Source organism: Rhea americana, unplaced genomic scaffold (genome assembly GCF_003343005.1).
Source record: "Rhea americana isolate MKP2758 unplaced genomic scaffold, rheAme1 scaffold_243, whole genome shotgun sequence".
NCBI classification, from domain to species: Eukaryota; Metazoa; Chordata; class Aves; order Rheiformes; family Rheidae; genus Rhea; species Rhea americana.
In genome coordinates this window covers 1,116,832-1,134,611 of record NW_028186361.1, presented here as the reverse complement: position 1 = coordinate 1,134,611, position 17,780 = coordinate 1,116,832, and the positions used below count along the sequence as shown (strand labels likewise).

At 36.9% G+C, this 17,780-nt stretch overlaps 1 protein-coding gene across 1 annotated transcript in view; it reads left to right on the top strand.

Moving 5' to 3' along the window:
* SLC16A10 (solute carrier family 16 member 10) overlaps nt 1-17,780 on the top strand; it is an 82,623-nt gene that overhangs the window by 922 nt on the left and 63,921 nt on the right. The gene's annotated exons all lie outside the window — the stretch shown is intronic.

Here is a 17,780-nt window from a genome sequence, read left to right as displayed (position 1 = left end):
ATGCGGTATAGTGGCACTCAGGATATCTCAAGAATGGCCTTAATAGTTGCCCAAACCAGCATTTTGATATGCAGGTTCACTGATGTAACTAGTGTTCCAAAATTCACCAGTAAACCCGGTGTTTACTGAAACCTAAAGATGTAACAGTGTTATCACAACCAAATCTCCATCCTGCTATTACTGATATAAATCATTCTAGGCACATAAGTTTACTTTATTTCAAAGGTAGATGTATCTTCTATTTCATTTTATGTTCTCTTTGAAAAGCCTCTTGTGCTTTTGACTTTGTAAGTTGAGGATAGACAGTTTTCAGCTCTCACAGTAATAATGAATAATTAATTATTATAATTAATAATATAACCATTATAATGAATAACAATGAAGCTGACTTTTTTCTAGAATGTAGCTTAAAGAAATACAAAAGATAATGTGTATTATTATAATAATGTTTCTGTTTCCTGCCAAGAAAGTGTTTCAGCTGTGTAGCCCTACAAGATGCAAGTTTTTAGGAAGCTTTCATCATACAGAGTGGTGCTACAGCCCTTTGAGAGTGTAGTTATGCCTTTCTGGATATTAGGATAAATTGGGCCCAAAGTTGAGATTGCAATGAAAAGAAGCTTGTTTTCTTCTCCTAACCTGACAAAAATGCTTCTGTCTGAAGCAGAAAAATCTAGGCAAGTGTTTAGCCTCAATTGAGTAAGAAAGCTTAGGTGGAGCATTATGATGTGCATTCCGGTGTTCAAGCTATTTGTGATCATTTGTAATGTATACAGCAAAAGTTTTTGAGCTAAAAACAATAGGAATCATGTATGTCTACAAGCTATGCATTGCAGTATCTACTTCACAGAGGGGCGATGAATAAACAGAATTAGATGCCTAAGCTCTTTATCCTGTAAATGAGAAGAATGARGTTTTTTCAGATGAGGTGCTGTAAAAATTTGTATATTCTTGCATATTCAGCTGGGAACTATTGTCCGCAAAGAAATGCAAAAACATATATGTGGTTGCTATTCTATCCATTCATGGTACAGAAGTGTGTTTTTTTTCCCTGAGAATCATGGTCTCTAGTAATGATCTTCCAAAACTGGGTTCTCATACTTAGAAAACATGACTTGCTATGTAATAATGTTGTGGTCAAAGTAATTAGCAGGAAGGAGATTGGAAATCATCACTTTCACCTTCCAGAAGAGTAATCACACTACGACAGAATTTGACAGTGTGCTCAGCTAGACTATAGCCTAGTTGTGCATCCTTGCTAGAAGAGCAGGGAGAGTCCTGAGTTCTGGTGGATRCAATCACTACTTCGTGCATTTTTTTTTAATCTCTCTTTAGAAGAGAAAGCTGCAGCTGCATTTTATTTTGCTCTTGGTCAGATGTGTTACCCAAATCAGAACACTATTTTGTTTTTAAATCCACATAGGCTTGGGTTGGGGGGAGTAGCACCAGATAGCTGCCTTGGCTAGATCACTTGTGTGCATGTGAAGAAGGACTGCAAGTACAAAGGTGCCTCCTATAAACAGCAGAGCTGCAGGTACAAAGGTGCCTCTCATTTTAGAACCCTAATGATTCTGAGGGGTGGGATAAGCAGTGTCTGTCAAGCAGTATTTTTCATTTTTAACATTGAACTTTGTTTTGTCAAAAACAGTAGACAAGCCGTTTTTATGTTGTCAGAGATAGGACCAAAAGTTAACTGAAGTAATTCTGATGCAATATTTGGCTTTACATAAAGAGGAGCTATGGTCAGAAATGGCAAATTGCATTTCAGTTCTTACTGAGCACTGATGAACTAGTTGGCATGCTGTGCAACAACAACAACAAAGACTAATAGGATAAAGTCAGCACCGTTTTGTTAAGGAAAAACCCTAGCCTGATCAGTCCTGTGGTACTGAATATAGTACTTAGTCTAGTTAGTTTCTTGTGTTCTGAGTGATTATAACTCAAAACTGATGCTGGAAACTGATCTTAAAGTCAGTTTTAGTGAAATTGGAAACTGAATTTAGAGTGAAAATTTTCCTGCTGCATTAATTAGAATATTAAACTTGCTATCTTAAAGCTATCTAACCCTTCTGAAAGAAAACTGTTTCATGAAAATATGAAACGATGATTTTCTTAAGGGACATGAATATCTTGGATAACCTGTCTTGGGACTCCAGATATCTAGAATCTTGCAGTTATCTAGAATACTGCAAAATTCTGACTGTTATCGGAAACATATGTTCTGCTAGAACCTTTTTTCTGCTCTTTTGGGATACRTCAGCAGTTGTTTCTTGCCATGTATTGTCTTCACAGAGAAGAATTAAATATTTTATACTACATGCTACTTTTTAATAGATAGATRTGTATCTATCTGTGTGTAAGGTGAAGCAAGAGGAGACAGGAGGGACAAAGATGTAGTCAAGACATGACTCTTCCCACTTACCTGCAGGACAAGCAAAAGTACAAGCAAGGCAGCTAGGCTTTCTCTAGAATGCAGCATCAGCACTGGGTAAATAACATGAGTAACTATRATGTTGCAGATTTAGGGGTGTTAGTGGAAGAACTTGTGTGGTTATAGAGGGTTCAAAAATTAATTTAAGGGACATCTAATTAGAATTTGTATTTTTGATGAAAAATGTTGATTATCAAAATACTGTATATTAATGTTCATAAACTCTTGCTGTATACAGTACATTATATAAGGAAATTATGGAAATGCTTTCTTTGCTTATGTAGCTAGTTTTTTTTTCCTTTGGTCAAAAGCTAATTCATGCGTATTTACGGAAGAGGACGAGCACCAAACATTTTAAAACATAAAACCTCTAAAAAGATGCACATGAAGTCTCAGGCAACTAATCCATTTACTGTTTTAAGTCCATGTTGCTTGAGAATCRAGTTGAATAGACACAATGGTAACAAAATATGCATAGCTTTTAGTTCTTGATGGTAGTGCAGATCTGTAGTGGACCTCTAATGTTCAAAAGCAATTATAGTCTAATAGTACTTGAAGAGAAAGGATTGGGTGAGGCCAAAGTTCTGACAGAAAAAGCACTTAATTTTTCACCTTGTTAGTGTTTGCAGCAGAGGGACTTGGAACACAACCAACCCTGTGTAATCTAAGTTAAAGAAATTTGCCCTATTCAGCTCTGTGTTGTACTCTTTTTGATAGATGCCCCTAGTCCACATGTTTTCACATGTGCGTATATGTAGACGCCTGTTTTCAAAAGGCAAATACGTGCTAAGAGATCAGTGGCAACAGAGAATACTGTTGTGCACAAGATCTACAAGTTTGGCTACTCCTTTGCTGCTGTTGACAAAGCTGATTCTGTAACTCAGCAGGAAAGCGTTCTGTATGTTCATCGTCACTTGTACAAATAGCCCTGCACAGTGCTTGTATACTGTTCCTACTGTTCTGTGTCCTCACTTTTGTGTTAGCAAGGGTAGTTAGACAGCACATGAACTGGCCTAAACTGGTTGTCCATGTGCCTATAAATTTCTAYTGTAGTTTGACTCCGTAAGCTGTGACCTTTGGTCATATATCTGGATATCTGAATGATTGCTAGTTTATTGAGCTAGCTTAATGCTTAATAATGTCAACACCATTGGGACTATTGAAACTGGATTATTACAGGTTTGATAGCAGGGAGGAGAGCTCTGCTTTTGCTGCATCCAGGCCATGCCCTGGATGCCTGATAATATGAAGATCTCTATGGATGATGAGAACAGGTGATGATGAAAACCAGTGAACCACTACTATATATGATAATGTAATTTTGTTGGTCAGGGCTGGCTTTTCCAGTTAACGAGACTGTTTTATGAAGTCTTTCCTTTATTTGAATCTTTTGGTATCTCTTGAGCTTTACTTGAGAGAGTGAGAGAGTGCTTTTATTTTTTAAGAGGAAATAAATGTTGAAACACAGAAGGTATCAGAGCTGTGCAACAAACTAACTTGTGTGTGGTCTAAGAAAGTGTACTGCTGATTAATGGTTTGGCTAGAAGGGATTGAAATGTAACTAAGGATGCAGTTCCACAGACTCTTAAGCTGATGGATAATTGGCACTGCGTGCCTTCCCTCTCATGTTTGTGTGACTGTTGGAACCAGTGTAGTGAACCAGCAAGGAGAGCTGACTGGCAGCAAATAGCCTGATATAAAATAATAACTTTATTCAGCTGCATTGTTCTCTTTTGACTAGCTATGTGAGTATAAATCTATATATGAAAGAATACTGGAATAGTTGAAGTTATGACTGGGTCAGACAGGGAAGYTGAAGGTAGCAGTTTCTATTTTTACAGACACAGATGCATACTCCTTTTAYGCCTCCAGCTCTGGAGCACTTCTCTTGCATGCCTGAAAACTAGCTTACAGACTGACTAGCCCTGTGCCTGCCAGGTGGATTGTCTTTCACCTTGTTGAAATTCCCAGTGCATGGCTCTCTTCCTGTTCTTGGTGCAGATTAACTTGGAACAAGTTGCTTAGTTAGGGAGAGATTCACCTTCCCTAATGTGTCTGAAAGGTAGCTGTTAGTGTTAAAGCTGGTTTCCTGTGGCTCCCTTTATCATTGAGAGAAACAGGCACCTATCAAGGTTTCATTTTAAGTTAAAATGCCTAATCTCTCTCTTTTTTTTTTTAATCTTCCTTAACTGTACGGACAGATGAGTTTAGGCTTGTACAGATAGCTGTTAGATACTTTATGTGCACTAAGAATGGAACTTATCTAACTTCAAAGTCCAGAACCTCTCTACCACAGTTTTCCATATCCTTTAAACTCTAGTTTTTGATGCAAAATTGAGAAGACCACTAGGTTTTGTTCTTACCAAATTCAATTGGAGTACAAAATGCCTTGTAACAGAGCATAGGTTTTTGAAATTGAAAAATTAAAAAAAAAAAGTTTTGTTTAGCCAGTCAGCTCCTCTTGCTGGTTCACTGTACTGGTTTCAATGGCCCAAATGTTGTTTATGCCATAATTATCTCATAACCCCTTATTTTTCCTCCTCTCTGAGAGACTGATGTCAAAACAAGGATTTAATTTGAAAGTATGTTATGAAGTTCCAACAAAGGCAGGTGCAGRGTCCTGCACCTAGGGAAGAATAACCCCATGCASCAGTACAGGCTGGGGGCTGACCTGCTGGAGAGCAGCTCTGCAGAGAAGGACCGGGCAGCCCTGGYGGACAACAGGTTGACCACGAGCCAGCAATGTGCCCCTGTGACCAAGGCAGCTACGGCATTGTGGGCTGCATTAGGCAGAGCACTGCCAGCAGGTCAAGGGAGGTGATTCTCCCCCTTTACTCAGCCCTGCTGAGGCCACACTTGGAGCACTGTGTCCACTGCTGGGCTCCCCACTACCAGAGAGACATGGAGCTRCTACAGYGAGTCCAGCGGAGGGCTGCTAAGGTGATGAAGGGACTGCAGCCTCTCTCATATGAGGAGAGGCTGAGAGAGCTGAGACTGTTCAGCCTGGAAAAAAAAAAAAAAAAAGACTTAGGTCTGGGGGAGGGGGRCACATTATCAGTGTACACAGATATCTTAAGGCAGAGTATCAAGGGGATGGGACCAGACTTTTTTTCAGTGGCACGCAGCAACGGGATGAGAGGCAACAGGCACAAACTGAAACACAGGCAGTTCCATCTGAATATAAGGAAAAACTTCTTTCCTGTGAGAGTGACAGAGCACTGGAACAGGTTGCCCAGAGAGGTTGTGGGGTCTCTGTCCTTGGAGATATTCAAAAGTTGCATGCACACAATTCTGGGCAAYGTGCTCCAGGTGACCCTCCTTGAACAGGGGGGTTGGACTAARTGATCTCCAGTGGTCTCTTCCATCCTCAAGAATTTTGAAGTTTGTGTGGGAGACAGTCTGAGTAATTCAAGGGGGAGATGATCCACATATACCTCTTTGGCCTCAGAGCCAGGAGAAAAAAGACTAATGGAATTTAGCTTTCTAGATGAAAATACAGCCAGATTTTTAATTGAAAGATGGTTATTGTGAAGAAATTTGCACTCAGAATTGATTCCCTGTTATGATTCTTTGGTGAGAAGAACGGAAGGTTCTTCAGTGAGCTTGTAACAAAGTATATGCAATGTCGGAGAAGCTTGGTTGGTTCATTAACTGGCTCTTGTATTTAAAGTACTTCTTATACAGCCCTGTGGTATGGAATATTTAAGCTCATATTGAACTGCCCCATTTAATCCACTTTAGATTTCTATTGTGTTGCCTTCCTGCACAAAGAAGATTTGTTTGTCTCTTAACTATAAAATGTTGTACTGAACTACTGAAGTTCTGGCTTTCAAGTGTTTGACTTGTGTCTGTTCCCAGGCATTTTTTCAATGGATTTATGAACTAATCAGTAATAAGTTAACAAGACTAGATAGGGCTTGCTTTTACCAGTTTACTTTTGTGGGCTTCTTTAGAAGTAGTACTTTAATTTCACAGAGATGAAACATTTTTATAAAATTCTAAAAAATTATGTGATAGTTCGCTGTTGTTAATGTTTTGCATTTTAAATATATGTGCCTCAGGTTGTGTGCTGTTTGTTGCCTTTCAGACCAAACTCTAACCTAAAATTTCCCTCAACCAAAATAATGTAAAAAAATTTGGTTGTAGATTGTGAGGTGAAGAGGTAGACAAAACCAAAAGTCTTTTAAATGTTGTACAGTGTGAAATTTAGTTTTTAGTGTAACCCTTTGAGTAATAACAAAGTTATGTTAAAGCTATTGTATTGTTGTTGCAACAATAAAAGCAAAATGTAGCTTAGTGCTTGCCTGTAGCTATGCTAATCTAGTTAGTCACCAAAGTAAATAGTGAAAGTGCTTTTAAACAGGAGGTTAAAAATAGTTTGAGAGACTTTTTTTTTTAAGGGGGGGTGGTATGTGGCTTGCTTTTTATTCTTGGGGAGATACCTTGTTTGAGAGCCCTTAAAGTAGGGTTAGAATTGACCTTTTCCCAGTCTCATCCTTAAATGGCAATTTCTAAAGGGTGTATGTAGAATATGTATATTGAGTGCTCATATGTAAGCCAAGTAAGCAGCAGTATTGTATGTCTAGACTGTTCTGTACATGGAAAACTTGGAGAAAACTTAGATTCAAAATTGGTTTGACTTTTGTAGTAACAGAAGAAACGGTCTCTCTCTCTCTTTCCCCTCCCTCCCCCTTCTGCATTTTAAAGATACCATGTCTAGGTGTTTTGCTGGTCTGACAGCTGTCCCTCTACTTCCAGATAGGGCTGGCACTTGAAGTTAGTTGTGTTTGAGGATACTTGTTAAACTGCAAGCAAAACAAAAGCCAGAAGAAATGAGGAAGAAACATGTGAATTATGCAAGGAGAATTATAAGAATAATCATATTGGATTGAACTCAAAGCCTATATATAGCAATGCCTTTTTCTATCTCTTTCCCTTTGTTCCCAGGATCTAAAATTGAGCATTTCTGCCCAGTTCTGGGCCTTTTTATAGGAGAATGTAAGAACTTCACCTGTGGTAGATATGGAGACAAAAATGTACCACAAAATAAGTGGTCTAATATTGAATAAAAGCTTAGAATTTTAAAAATGAAATTATTTACATATAAATACTCACACATGCACATACTTTTTAAAAATTTGTATTCTGTTTCCATTTAAGAACTTTAAAATTTTGTAGTTGAGACAGAAAGGAAGAGAAAAGCTTTCCTTTTATTAGCTTTCATTGAACATCTGGGAATTTTTTCATTTCAGATTGGACAAATAAAAGCTCCAGTCTTCTGTGAGCTACTACTTTTGTGTTTATGTACATATATATTTTCATGCATGTGTCTCCTTGTGCCTCTTCCTTGTGTAAATCTCTCAAGTTTTACTAGTCTTGTTCTAAGTGGACTTTTTTCATTCTCAGTTGATGTTATTCCTTCAGCATCATGTCTAATCCTTCAATAGTGTGAGACTTAAGTAATGTAAGGTTCTTCAGTCCTCTTAGATGGAGAAGAAAGATGCTGTTTGTCATATTCTAAATGAGGCTCTGCTCTTTTATGACATAGTATGGTGTATTATGATAACAGTATGTTGGCTCTGCTCTTTTATGACATAGTATGGTGTATTATGATAACAGTATGTTGGCTCTGCTCTTTTATGACATAGTATGGTGTATTATGATAACAGTATGTTCTCTATTGCGTTACCAACGTATTTTAATGCTTAACTTGGTGCTTTTAATTGCATTTTGTATGTTTCTGGGAATACCTATGTTCTGTGGAGTTTAAATAATTGACTTAGCTTTCTGGTGTGCATTGCTCCTTAATTTTCACCTTTATTTTGTTTAATTTGTCAGTGTAGTCTACTGAGTTTCTTCCCATTTATCCATCCTGGCTAGCATTCTTTGAGGTTCCTCAAAACCCTTCTGATTTTGAGCTAGCCTAAGTAACAGCTGTCTAAAGAGGAAGTTGACGATATGTATGTGTGTGCTAATAGAACCTTAAGCTTAATCTGTCTGAATTATGAATAAATAACTTATTTAAATCCTGCAGCTCAAAATCGTATTTTGAAATGAGAGAAAGCTTGATAAAAATGTAACTTGCATCAGTGTGCATTAATAAGGAAAATGAGTATTTTTCAGTAAACACTGATCTATAATCTTCAGCAAGTAATGATCCAATCTGAAATTGCTTCTGCTCTATAAACTACACAGAAGGAAGGAAATATGCTGAGAACTTGCACCCATGGTTTTGCAGCACTAATAACTGATTTATTTTAATACATATTGTAGCAGAAAGAGTAATACAGGCTTTTTTAAATTTTTCTACAGATTTTTAGCCTTTGTTTTCTTTTGTAAACAGAGTTAAAGCACTCTTACTCTTCTGCAGCAACCAGTAAATATGTGCAGAAAGGATAATGCTGTGAGAAAACATTCCCTCATGACCTTTATCTGATTTACCCCTAGAAATTTAATTTGTTAAAAACAGAGCTACTGTTATTGTGTCTTGCCTTTGATTTTTGTGAGAACTAGACAGGAATGACTTGTTTGTAATAGCTAAGTTAGAATACCAGCACTTTTGCAGGGATGAGACCAATTTAAAAATGATCAGTGTTAGTTCCCCACACACAGGAAGGGACTGTTGGGATGTTGAGCCCAGTTTCTTGCAGTTACCAGCAGTATGTCTATAATCCCATGGAAATACTTGGTCTCCCTTAAGTGTGTGTGTGTATGGGGGCGGGGTGGGGGAGTATGTCTGCAAGTTGTGAAGCAAGTTTCTTGTTTTCTTTTTGGTGTATTGATCAGAAGTGATGATTTCTTTAGCTAACTATCTTTTGCGTTGTGCCTCATTGCTCAGTAGGGCTATGCCTTGGTGAACTCTAAGCATGCCAAGTTACTCCAGAATAGTTTTTACTTTATTTTGCACTTTTGAGAAGATACTATGGGGAATAATCAGTATTTTAAAATGTGTTAACTACTCATTTAATTCCCTTTAACTATTGTGCTTTTGCAAATGACTTGTAAAAAAAAAAAAAAAAAAGGCAACAAAGATTATCTTCTGACTCATAGTCTAGGTTTTAACCATTTGTTCAAGATGCTTCTGTGGTAAGGATCTAAATAGAGTAAAAATGGATTTGAGTTTGTCCCTAAAATCTTTCTCCTTCATCGTAAGGCTATATGTTAAAATGTGATGCCATAGCTAATAGTTTTTTTGTTAAAACACTTAATTGTTTTATCTGTTTATATTCTGGCAATGCTATAACTTGGAGCAACGATAAAACTCTGACTGTAGTAGAATGTCCAAAATGAACTGATCTTTGAGCTTCTTGCTTCTGTAGTCTAGAAAGAAGGACCTGTCCTTTCCTTTGAAACAGAGCAGAGCTTTGGTAGTTGCATGTTCATTATGACTAGAAACATTGTTCTTGTGTATAAGACAGGGAACTGATGTGTAAACTGCTCTTACACAAAATGCCATTTAATGCAGCAAGAAAAAAATCTTATTGGAGAAATCTTAGCTTGAACTCTTACTGTATTGCATTTACTGCTTAGGAGCAAAATAATTCAAAAGAAAGACAAGAAGAGAGCATTAATATTCATTTAAAATGATGCTTAGTAAATGTTGAGAAAGGCCTCATCTCTGGAGGCTTTTGTCTGTGTTGTCTCTGATGCTGTCACTGCAGAGCCCCTGTTGTCCTTGGATTGACTGTTATGAACCCMTCTTGTTTATTTTCTAGATGTGGGCATGTACTATCTAGATGCCTCTTGAGGAGCTGCTTAGTTTGCCTCAGGTCAGGTTCTGGATGGCAGCTGAGCAGTATATAGAATGTTCAATTGAATAACAAGGACATTGGTATAAATCACAAACCAATTTTATATGCCCGAAGAGTCTTGCAACTTTTATTTAAAGCAACCAGGGGTATTGAGTGATTTGGGGGCAAACATTTGGGGCTTGGACACTGACACAACCCTATAATTTAACTAAACATGCTGGAAAATAGTTAAAGCATTACAACATCAAATACTACTGCAGTTTACTTCAGAATGCAATTGGAATAATCCCAACAGGTGATATAAGTGAGAGGGAAGGCCTAGTTATTGTTAGTGTGCTCCATCACTAGAAAGTACTATAGCAGATTCAGAGTGGTTTGAAATGGTTAATGACATCATATAGACGCTGTTTGTTATATCTGCTGCATATGTGGCATAAATATGCTTTTTTTCTCCTCCCTTTTTTTGAAAGAGGAGAGAAGGTATGGTGCTGGTGCTTTAGCTAAAGATTATATAATCTTCAAATGAGATTGAAATAGAAAACCTAAATTACAGTACGTATTTTGGATGTGTAAATTGTCTGCCATAGTTTGGAGTGACAATGTAACAACCTACTCTGAAGGTCAACATAATACTGCTATAAAATATTTTCTTCAAATCCAAAAGTGTAATTTATACAATGATTTTTTGAGTTCCTGTTCAATTTATTTGCTAAAATACTGGCTGTGGTCCCTTGCTTATTGGTGTGAAGTGTTCTGTATGTGTGTGACAAAACTAAAGATACGTGCTAGAAAGAAAAGCCTTTTTGTTTGCCATATAAAAGCAAATTTGAAATTGCCATTTATTCTTTTAGACCTTCAAATCATTTCCTACCTTTGATATGTTTGTATAGCTTAGGCTCTCCAAAGCTTTCGAATGGAAAATCCAACATTGCATTCCAGACATGAAAGAAATTAAAACTCCCAATTTACAAGTTCTGACACTGCTGGGTGCAGGCAGTGATGCAGAAAATTAAATCAATGCTAGGAAGTTTTCTAGAAGCTTAAATAAAATGTGCAAGCTTGAGATTTATTTTCTAATCCTATCAGAGTAACCCTAATTTTTAAAAATTGACATACAGAGCATCAACAGTTTTTATGCCTCTGTACCTATCCAAATCTTTTGTTTGTAATGCAGCAGTTTAATGAACCTATTTAGTTTCATGCAGTGGAATCACTGACACTTAGTGTGTTGGGGGAGAGAGGAGCAGCAGAATTGAGTGACTTAGTGGGAAGGCTGGAGAAGGATATGGGCAATGTTAGGTTCTGTAACCACAGTCAGAAATTCAGTCAGCATGAGCTGTTTCATTTTTTTTTATTGCTTTTTCTAATATTCAGCAGAGAAAATAGCATACTGGGTGTCACTTATGCTACCCCTGAGAGTTGTAGAACTGTCTGTATAAATGTTTTCGAAAAAATGCATCTATGAACTTTTAATTTAAAATAGTATTAATCCTGAAATTACCACTATTCAGTGCATTTGTTTTTTTCAGGCTATGGCTTTTAAAATTCTTTTCAGTGAAAATAAAATTAAAGAAACAAAGTATGTTAAAAGAGGGTTGATTCTTTCAGAAAGTTGTTTAACTTCTTTGCTTCCTTTTTGGGTTGTTTCACACTATTGGCTATATAATGGAGACTATTTTATGACCATTTTATTTTATTTTCTCTATTTTATCTTAATGGACCTTGAAATCTTTGCATTTCTTTGGAGAATTTTTTTTTTATCGCTGTCATTTTGAGGAAGAAGGAAGATGCGTATTAATATACTGTGTTCAAGTCTTTCAGATGAAGGTCTGGCAGCATAATGTTGCAAGATCCCYTTTCCAGTAGGTAGCTGTTCATTATTTCAATTTTTCCTTTCATGCGTGATAATTGCAACAGATACTATCTTGGACTCTTGWGAAGCTTTCATATGTGTTGTATGGTGGAAGTGTGGTTTCCATCTCAAGGTCTGTGACAAAACAGCTATATATTATATTCTTAATTTTTTAGGTGAACATKTATTACATTAACAAACTATCTTTAAATATTTTGTAAACAGTCTTAACTATAGAAAAAACTTACATAGACAAAATCCCACATTTAACAGATCTTAAGGGAAGAAAAAAATTAACTTCTGAGGTTATTCACTGAATCTTCTAATCATTATAATTGCATCAGTGTCAGATTCAAAAACAATCACTTTGTCTATACTGTTACCTGCCATCTCTAAAGCTAAATATGACTATTAACACTTAACTATTATCTCTGTTAACACTGAGCCTCTGCCATTTCGTTGATGTCCATAAAAGAAAGCTAGCATGATGTTTGAGTCATTAAGACCAAATTGTAGCATCTGAATCACAGAACTTTGTCTCCTCTTTTGATCTCCCCTGGAACAGTACAGATAACAAGGCAGGGGATGCATTACAGAACAGCTCATGCAGAGCTCTGCAGATGCTCAAGAGAATCCAAAGCTATGACTTTTTCCATTTGTTTGTAAGCTGCCCTACCTTAAATTTCCCAATAGAAGGATCAGAATGCTGAGAAACTTAAGTTTATTTTTCTTTTTCTTTCCTCTCAGCCTTCCTGTGCTGTTACTGCCAGAACTACTTTTTCTCTGTGCCCAATGAAGAGGTGGGCAGGAATAGATAAGCAGTGTTTACACGAAGATAGCTGAGATGAGAAAAGGCAAGTTTGGGACTAGTGTAAAAGCAGAAGAGAGGAGGAAGAGGAGGTGCCTCCAACAATTGTCAGGGTGAAGACCTCTTAAAGGCTCTTAATTTTGAAGATAGGATGTAGTTTTGTTAAAATGCTGTCTAGAGAGAATGCTGCACCCACAAAAACTTATTTGTCTGATTCTGTAAGCTCAGCTTCCAAACTATCACTTCAGATTACTGTTACACTTTGCAGTTAGTATTGTCATTCATCTTGGTAGTTATTTTTGTTGTTGGCTGCCCCCTCATTTTTTCTAAAAGTCACTTTAAAATTATAAAGTGCTTTCTATATGGGATTGGTTTTGCTTAGGCAGGCACAGGTCCTTTGAAATTCTGTAAACAAGCAACTTAAGTTTAGAGAGGTATATCACAAGTTTTGTGATAGGAAAAGGTACCTCAGGATTTTTAGAGCTAGTGTGTTGATAAACTGATATTCCTTAATTGGAGACAAGCTTTTTTTCAAGGTATTGTGGTTGTGTGTTTGCTCCCAGTTATTTCTGGCGTGTGCTAAAATTGTAAATAGGTACATAGCTATACATAGCTTCCTGCCCCTGCTTTTCACCTCTGTCTTTTTCCTGTTTTTATTTGGGTCACTATAGAACTGCTGAAGCAGAAGTGTCAGAGTGAGGTCTTTGTGTTCTAAAAAGTATGTCATGTACTGGATGCAGTATAGCATTCCTGAATTGTATTGCTACCAGTCATTCAGTGATGATATGTCATCACATTGAGTACTGTGTTTTGTTTTTATTAGTATTTTTGCTTTGGTCTGCTTCTCCATTTTGCTGGAACGTTGGGTAACACAGATGTTTCCAGCCAGTACTGCAAAACATGTGAAAGTGATGTTCTACCAGGGAAGAGCAGGCAAGGTGAGAGGGCTTCAGCTTGCAGATTTGTTAGTAAAGGTCAAGCTAGAACACTCTGGAGTCTGGAGAATTGTTCTACTGGCCAGATGCAGACATCTACTTTAGGGTGGGCTGATCAACTTTCTAGATTACCCCAGCTGTACTGACTAGATCTCTGACTGTAGTGAAAGCCTGGACACAGCTCATATTTAGGAACTTTATTGTGCAAGTTGAATCCCACCCCAAGTGTCCTGTGTTAAATCTGAGCATTCTACTTTTACTAGGAGGCACAACAAAAAGTAATGTCATACACTACCTGCTACATCTGTCCTATCTTGGTTCTGAGGAACAGGAGCCATGCTGTTATTTGAACAGTTTCATGGTAGTAAGAGATCAGTTACAGATGCAGTTAGTTGAATCATTRGGGGGGTTGTCAATTTTATCTTTAAGTTTACCTAAGAGTAGCGGAGAAAACAATGTCCATAAAACTGATGCTCCTATGTAGTTAGTAATTTAGCTGCATTCACTGAACTGCCGTCTATGTGATGCTGTATGAACTTCAGCTTCTACTCTAGAATTTAGTTCATATGCTTATGGAAAACAGGCTGTTGTGGAGTTTGTGGCTGATGCTTTTGCATGATGCTGTTTCTCAAAAGTAAAGGTAAATATATTCTGTAGTTCAACATTTAATGGAATGCTTGAATTCACTTCTGTAGCTCTCAATAGTTAGACTATAATTGTCGATGCTCCATTATTTTCAATCATTTCTGGTTATGAGGCAGTTATGGAGCTTTTCCAGGAATCACTGTAGTTAGTGGTTTGTTGATGTGTGAAGTTTAAGCTATATAGAAGAAGAAAAATCAATACAAGTACCTCAAGGAGGGCAAAGTAGTTTATCTATGAACCTGACTCTGGTAGAATTCTAAAGCATTTTGCTCAGAGGCATGATAGAGAGCTGTTCACTGTGATTTCCCCTCTTCCCCCCCCCCCCAAAAAAAAAAAAAAACAAAAAACAAAAAAACAAAACAAAACAAAAAAACACTCCTGTAACCTTTTGGCTTTCAGTTTTGACTTCAGCAGGATCCCAGAGCCTCCACCACACACAGGAGACAAATAACACCAGTCAGTTATGTCCTGTCTCTGGGAGAGTGAATTCGTGCTGAGCTCCACATTTGGTAGGAGCTGGAAACTAAGAATTGCTGCCTGTCTGGAGCAATGTATTGCTCCTGTGAAAGTTGTCATGGTAGGGCATAATGCTCTGTAAAGGTATCTGGGAGATGCCAGTTGGCACCTGCCAGTCAGCTACCTTTTTAATTTTAAAATGCTGGCTGGGCTAATATGCTATTTGAGACCCTTGATCACATGTTAATGATATCTCATGGCGATGACTAAATATTCATAAATGAAGCTTAGAGGCCCTTTTATAAGGAAACTGCATTATAAGTAAATTAGCTGGCTAGCTATAATGTAGACATTCAGCTATAATGTTGAACTTATAGATTTGGATTATGTTACTATTATAAGGTAGACATCAGAACTGCAGTTGAAATAATGAATCWTAAAAACTAGACATCAGGTATGCTGATAGATATAAGATTAGACTACTGATGTGAAAAATCAACTTTTTATCTGTACTGAATATATATAGTGTATTAAAATTAGTGTTTTTATTTTGTCGTATTTGTTTGGCTTGTGTAGGTGTTCTGCTTTTTGGAATAAAAAAGCTAGTATTTCTTTTGGTTTCTGTAAGAAAAAAAAATAGATCAGTTGCTATGAAAGCAGATTATTGGAATGTCATGCTCTCTGGTTTTGGCTTAACCAGGTGTAGGCAACCCCAAGTGAAGGATTCTGTATGCAAATGCAGGCCCACTGCTTGCTTTTTTTTTTAAAAAAAATTAGGTTTATAACTGGGCATATACTGAGCAACATCTGGAATGAGGAGTTGCTGCTGGATTAAGCCCTATTAGAAAATGAACTAACAGGATTTTTTCTGAAATTGTTCAACTTTCCCCTTAAGTTGTCTGTTAAACAATTTTACTTATCTCAGCTTTTTTCTCCTGTGGCTGTGGTGTTTGTGTTGATCTTCAGCAGCAAGACCTAAGGTCTCTGACTTCCTGTAGGTATCAGCCCTTTCAATRCTCTACTGATGCAAATCCCCATCAGGAAGCACTAGTTTCTACAGTTCCTGTAGCTGAGTTGTTTGCAGCTCTTTGCTTTTGCTAGCACTTAAACCAGARAACAAATGTGGGAAAATGAAATTACTCCTAGTATTTTACTAGTTTCACTATTACATTTATTAAATAAGGTAAAATGTCCTCCATCAGGAAGAAAGAAGGGTAAAAGTAACACTTAATCCAATTAACATATTTTTCTGCTTTGATTCATTGTGATGACTTTGAGCATCTAGTAGCAACTGAGCATGAAATGCTTAAAGTCATGGAAACCCAATCCCCATTATTTCTGCTCATTGAAGAGAATAAATGAATTACCAAATGCTAATCTTTAGATAATTGCTCTCAAGACAGGATATCTTAGCTCTTACAGAAATTAGTTTTGTAAGTTTATAGAACTGTCAGAACTAGTGAACTATTTAAAAAGGTTAATAATAAATGAGTAGAAGCTGAGCTTTGAGTTTTTTATTCTTAGCTATGACAATTCAGCCTTGTGGTATGAAGTAGCATGAAGAGACAGACATTATCCCTTCCCCTTTACAAATTTTAGTATATCTTATGAAGCAGACAAAGTTTAAATTAAAGATTAAAACTTGTGTAAATGCTTTCAGCAGTACAAAGCTAGGACATAATAATGAAAAAATATGTATTATGTGTATGACTAGACCATTTGGAGTGTGTAGTTACTCTAACTCACTGGAGGTGGTCTTCCAATTTAGATACTGAGATAGTTTACATTTTTTTAGCTCTAAGCTGTCTCTTGTGGCATTCATCTTGTGTGTAWTTTTGCTGATTCTCCTTGATTTGATATAGATTGATCAGGTTGGCTTTAAAATTCCTCATGTTCTTGTTGAGAACAGAGTGACTGGTGATTTATGTCTCTGAGGTATTGCTATTTGTGAGATGTAATCTCTTTATCCCTGGCTGTCTTCTCTCTTGTCTTTGGAGAGCAGCCTCCAGGAGGTTGTTAGTCTATGCCTAGCTCCTACTAGATAGCCTGAGGCCTCCCTTACTACTTCAGCCTTCTGGAGTCTTTTCTCCTGTATATCTAGGAGCAGATTTCTCCTTCCTCCCTCCACTCTGGAAACATTTAGAGCCCCCAAATGGTCAGAGAAGCAAACTTTAAATCCCCCTAAAAAGTTACTCTGTCACAATGCACTGCTGTTGACTTAATTTCTTTAGCATTTTGTGCTTTGTAGGAAAAATCAGGAATCATTTCAGTGATTCCTGGATCTTTTCAACCTGATATTTATCTCCTGTCTCTGGAGATCAATGGGATGGACAGTTTATGCATTTCTCTGATGCTGTAAAATCTTTTTCTCTGTCAGATTACTATTCTGCAATTATCTTTCTGATTCTCTTGCATTTGTACATTAGRATGTTTAATATTGTATCTTTGTTGCCCCTTTGCCAGAATCTCTGAGGAATTTTAAACAATGTACTCTGAGACTAAGTAGCTGTTCTATATACTAAATTTCGGTCTATCCATGAGAACTGAACTTCTTTCCAGTAGACAGTCTTTTCATAGTTGATTCTTTGCTTGAAGCTTCTTGAATTCAAAGAAATAGGTTTTACTTGGTCTACTGCAATTTATTTTAATTACTGTCAAAATGTTAAACACTTATATGATAACATTAATACTGTTCTCTAAGGACAAAGTGATCTCAGTAAGTCATGCTTGACTTCTATTTAGAACTGTTGCAGATTTTCATGTTAGAAAACCTGTAAACTAGTTTTCCTAAATACTATTAAATAAAAGAAACAAAGTTGAATCTTCCCAGGACTCTACTCAGGTGAATTTCATTATATATAAATAAGTCAAATGCCTTTTTAAGGCTTTTTTTTTTTTTTTTTTT